This window comes from Phalaenopsis equestris, unplaced genomic scaffold (assembly GCF_001263595.1).
Source record: "Phalaenopsis equestris unplaced genomic scaffold, ASM126359v1 Scaffold001334, whole genome shotgun sequence".
Lineage (NCBI taxonomy): Eukaryota > Viridiplantae > Streptophyta > Magnoliopsida > Asparagales > Orchidaceae > Phalaenopsis > Phalaenopsis equestris.
Window position 1 is genome coordinate 69,399 of NW_018165773.1, and position 5,144 is coordinate 74,542.

The following is a 5,144-nucleotide window of genomic DNA, read 5'->3' on the forward strand; positions in this document are numbered from 1 at the left end:
TTCCCCGCGGGCCTTTTTTTTTTTTTCTTCTGTCTTCTACTAAATAAAAAAATTAGGCATTCACTTCCTTGTTTCGTAAAAAGATATTAAAAAAAAATTTCCATTCTTCTCCCATTTTGTTCGAGCGAAAAATTTATCTCATAACTTGTCATGTCATTAGATACATGCTGTTTCATTTTAAAAAAATTGTGTAAACTTATACTAATTTTTTTTATTGTGTAATTGGCTTCGGAGAAAATGAGCCCAATCAATTCGTTAGGAATATTTTTAAGAGTACAATTATGCTGTTTACAAGTCAATTTATCATTTTAATAGCTATATCATATGGAATTTGTTCTAATTTTTAATAAATATAAGGTATTGATATTCTTAAGTTGTGCAATTCATATATCATGAGAAATTTTATTAAATTAAATTATTTAAGATCATTTTTAAGAGTGTCTGAACTCTATTTTTAATGAATTGATATTAAAAAAAAATATTTTGAAAAAATGAATCCAACAATACTAATGTATTTTTTCCTAATTCAAATGATTGAAAGAAATTTATTTAAGTATAGTTAATAATTTTGCACGTTACATGAAGAACTAATTGATATTTGAATCAATTTTAATATCATCAAAGCACTTCGGAGCATAAAGAACTATACTCGATCAATAGGATTAGTATGAAACATTTATGAAGTGTTCGAAGATTTTTGTTAAAATTAATTAAACTACAACAAAAAATTTTATAATTAAGCATTCATTCTATACATGAAGCCAATGGAAAATTGAATAAAGCTTAGATATTTGAAGAATCCTAGAGCTTTGCCCACCGATCGACACAAAAGTCATTGTCCATGTACCATAACCTAAAAATTTTTTGGCATCTTTTTGTTGCAATGCATGCTTTAAGAGCCTCATCGGCTAATCCCTAGACCAACTCAAGACAAGTATTGAAATCAAGCTTGTTATCTTGATACTATGGTTGATAATTCATGGCTCACTTCGACCATAAATAGTATCTTGGCACTGTGCCTTTGGCATCAGAGTACTCCATGTTATAATCATACAATTTCATGTAGGGAGACGTAATGTTACACCTTATTGTACAGTGTTGTGATATCATGTTCTCTATTTCATGAGGTTCTTTGTCTAAATTATTTGCACATTGACTCTTAATTTACAACATCTTGACTGTGTGCACTTTATCTAGAGAGTTTTGTTTTAACTAAGAACATAATGTCTTATCATACACGTTGGCACAGTGCACTTCGCCTAGCTAGCTATTTATCAAGCATCCAACAACATAATGTGGGGGACATAGCGCTTTGGTGCTATGCTCTCTCTTTAAGCCAATATATATGCCTAGTTAGGAGCAGCATTGTGGAGCATTTGACCGACATCATGGCTCCATTGTCCTTGTCAACCCTCTTGTAAGAGGTGGTGTCTTATTTACAATAACGAGTCTGCAGTGTTGCATTGCTAACACCCAAGTTCAAAATTTTTTATGTGACCTACTTAACAAGAAAAGGATAATATTGATTATCCATTCTTGTCCATGTGGCTTGTTAAGACAAGCTGATGACCATGTCCTATTTCCAGAGTATGATGGGATTAGGAAGCCACTATTGACCTCCCACTTTAGCAACTTTGATGAATGGATAAAGGAGAAGAGAAGTTCTTAGGGAGAAAACTTCAAAAGAGTTCTTCATAATGAATTGAGAGCTGAGGGATAGAAGAGGTTAACCTTCTAACACTTAAAGAGCTAGAGAAGAGAGCAAGGGTCCTCTCTAATATGTAAATTTGGAGATGATGAAGAAGAAGAGTTTTTTGTATCATACAAGAAGGAGGAAGTAAGAAAATAAAAGGAGCTCGAGCTTTTCTCTCCCCAAGACTATCTAGCTAACATTTCATTTCATACAAATATTTCAATAGATGTATTATATAAATTGGTGTTAGAGGCTTAGCACCTTGCCACTACACATAATTTTTCTTAACACTATTTCCTTTGACCTTAAATATGACAAAAATTCCAACACAAATCTCAAGGGATCAAACGTCTTATATGGAGTTTTGAGTGACTGAAGCACCGTGTTGAAGTGTGAGATGCAGACTATGGACATATTCATTGGATTAAGAGTGTATGTGATCTACTATAGACAATCATGTCTACAATAGAGGAAATTAGAGGTAAAGTACATTAAACTTTTTTTCCTTATGCTTGCTAGCTTATCATTCTAACTAGATAAGATTTATTTTATTTATTGCAAGTCATGTGTTTGTATACTAAACTCTATTTTGTAGGCAACTAAGTCTATAATTTTTTTTTTCTATATGTATTTTAGATGTTATAAATCTATTGTTATTCCGGCAAGATTTTAAGGTTTAGGGTTTAGGGTTTAGGTCTTAAGAGTTATAAAAGTTAAAAAATTCATCGAATTATATATTGAGTAGTTTTTGGGATTAGTTAATTATTATATAATCAAATGATATCCATTTCTCCTGACATAAACTCTAAAATATTGATGATCCTTTTTATTCCTAGGAAATTTTCTACACTCTAAACCCAAAACACTAAACCTCTAGCTTATACATATACTCTAAGTCTCTTTCTCTTAAATTTAAAATGTTTCTTGGATGACACAATTCATGAGCTTTCGATATGGAATCCCACGCTATGTTGGATTGTTTATCTCCGTGTCCAGTAGACTTGGAGCTGACAACTCAGGAGAACAAATCCATGAAATCTTAACTTCTTTTAATTTAACTAGCTCTACATATTTTTCTAAATATCTTTGATACTACTTTGAGCCCATTCATATTTTATTGAAATATTTGCTTGATGATTTTTTCATAGACTCTTCATTGTAGAATAGACAACCATTTGGATATAATAATTCAATTTATATCCAATGGCTTGATTTAACTTTGAAACGTAATACACCCTTACTGGAATGTCAATACCATTCCTTTGAGATGACCAATAGTGATATTTTATAATGCAAGTAGAATTCCTTTAATAACAAAATATTTTCGGTTTTCCTTAAAGATGCAATTAATTAGCGAAGCACGTTTTTATCGGTATGTTTCTAAACCCCTAGAAAAATTAATTAGATTATATGTTTATCACCGAGAGATTGTCATAAGTTTTTTTTTTCATTGATTTAGATAGGTTAGGAATGCGGATCTTCTCATTCTTTCAAACCTTTGAGCCTAACTCATTCTTTGAGGATTAATTTATGAGAAATTTTTTATGTCATTGCACTCTTTATCCAATTGATTACAATTTTTGTTCCTCTAGTTGCTCTTTCATGTTCATCATCACTTTAATCCTCAAACGATGGTGACATAATGACCATAGAAATGGGGCTTCTTGAGAAGAAAATTATAAAATAACATAAGATAAATGAAACAAAAATCAGAGAAATAACTCCATCACTAAATTAACATTACTCTTATAATATTGACAATATGTCATATGCAAACCCCATTGCTTATGAGTAACTCATGTCGATATTCACATTCACTCACACACAATAGTTATCCATCATAAATTAATATTAACAACCTTTATAATCCGAACACTTTTGTCGATCATCAAACAATCTTGATGGTTATTAATCTTCACTATTTCTCATAATTATTTTGTTGTGGTATATATATAATAATAGAAGAACGATCTTTGACGAAGCGAAAAAATAAAACGAGAAAATTCACACCAGAAAACAGTAACACAATGGAACACACAAATTTACGTGGTTCGACAAATTGCGTACGTCCACGGAGTTGCAGAGAATTTTACTACTTGAGGATTTACACTAGTCGATCGTCTCGACTTACAAGAGAAATCTCTCACTTCCTTGCTCTCTCTTCTTCTCTCTCTACACCGAGATACACTGAAGAAGATAAACTTATAAGAGAAATAAACCCAATTTCTCTTCTGCCACATGCCGCCAAGAAGAAGTCAAGGGAGAACAATCTTCTTCTTTCTTCTTCCTTCAGCTGCAAGAAACTACCGCTTACACTTCTTTTCCTCTTTCACGAGGAAGCCCAAAGAAGAACACAAAAAAAAGGCCGTGCTTAATCTGAAGGAGAGTTGTGTGATACCTTCCTTCCTTTTTCTACCGCCTTAAGCTTCTCTCTCTCTCTTGTATTCACACTTAAGGGTGGATGGCGGGATCGGTTGGCAGCAAAAGGTGCGCCTCTTCTATTTAGAAGAGGCGGGAGAAGCTTCAATCGCGAAACTGGAGGCGGAAGCAGTTAGGGAGAGGTGGGAGCGGGTGCTGGCGGACAGGAGTCGCGACTGCTCGCGATCGTGCGAAGGCGTGAGTGTCGGCACTATTTTTGGTGTGGGGTTTGCCCGTAAGAAGTTGTCAGTCATCGGAATTGAAATCCTGTTGCTCGCTTCGGAAGGGCGTTTTAAAAAATTTAGTTTTGAAAAAGATGAAGTCAAATTGACCCCATAATTTTCATAGTTTAGATGAAAGAGCACTTTATCTCAAATCATGTATCTATCCCGAACTAATTTTCACCTACATGACCAATTAATTTAAACGATTTATACAAAAACAACAACAATAAGTCTTTATCCCACTAAGTAGAGTCGACTAAATGAATCCTTTTTTTAAATGTGAAAAGCCAGGAAGAAAAAAAAAAATTTATGCCTGAGCTTTCACATAAAAAACATGGTTCGACAAATTGCGTACGTCCACGGAGTTGCAGAGAATTTTACTACTTGATTTACACTAGTCGATCGTCTCGACTTACAAGAGAAATCTCTCACTTCGTTGCTTTCTTTGCTTCTCTCTCTGTTCTTCTCTCTCTACATCGAAATACAGCGAAGAAACTTTACACTGAGATACACCGAAAAAGATAAACTTACAAGAGAAATAAACCCAATATCTCTTCTTCCACAAGCCACCAAGAAGAAGTCAAGGGGCTTACACTTCTTTTCCTCTTTCACGAGGAAGCCCAAAGAAGAACACAAAAAAAAGGCCGTGCTTAATATGAAGGAGAGTTGTGTGATACCTTCCTTCCTTTTTCTACCGCCTTAAGCTTCTCTCTCTCTCTTTTATTCACACTTAAGGATGGATGGCGGGATCGGTTGGCAGCAAAAGGTGCGGCTCTTTTTTATTGAAGAGGGGGGGGAAGGTTATTACC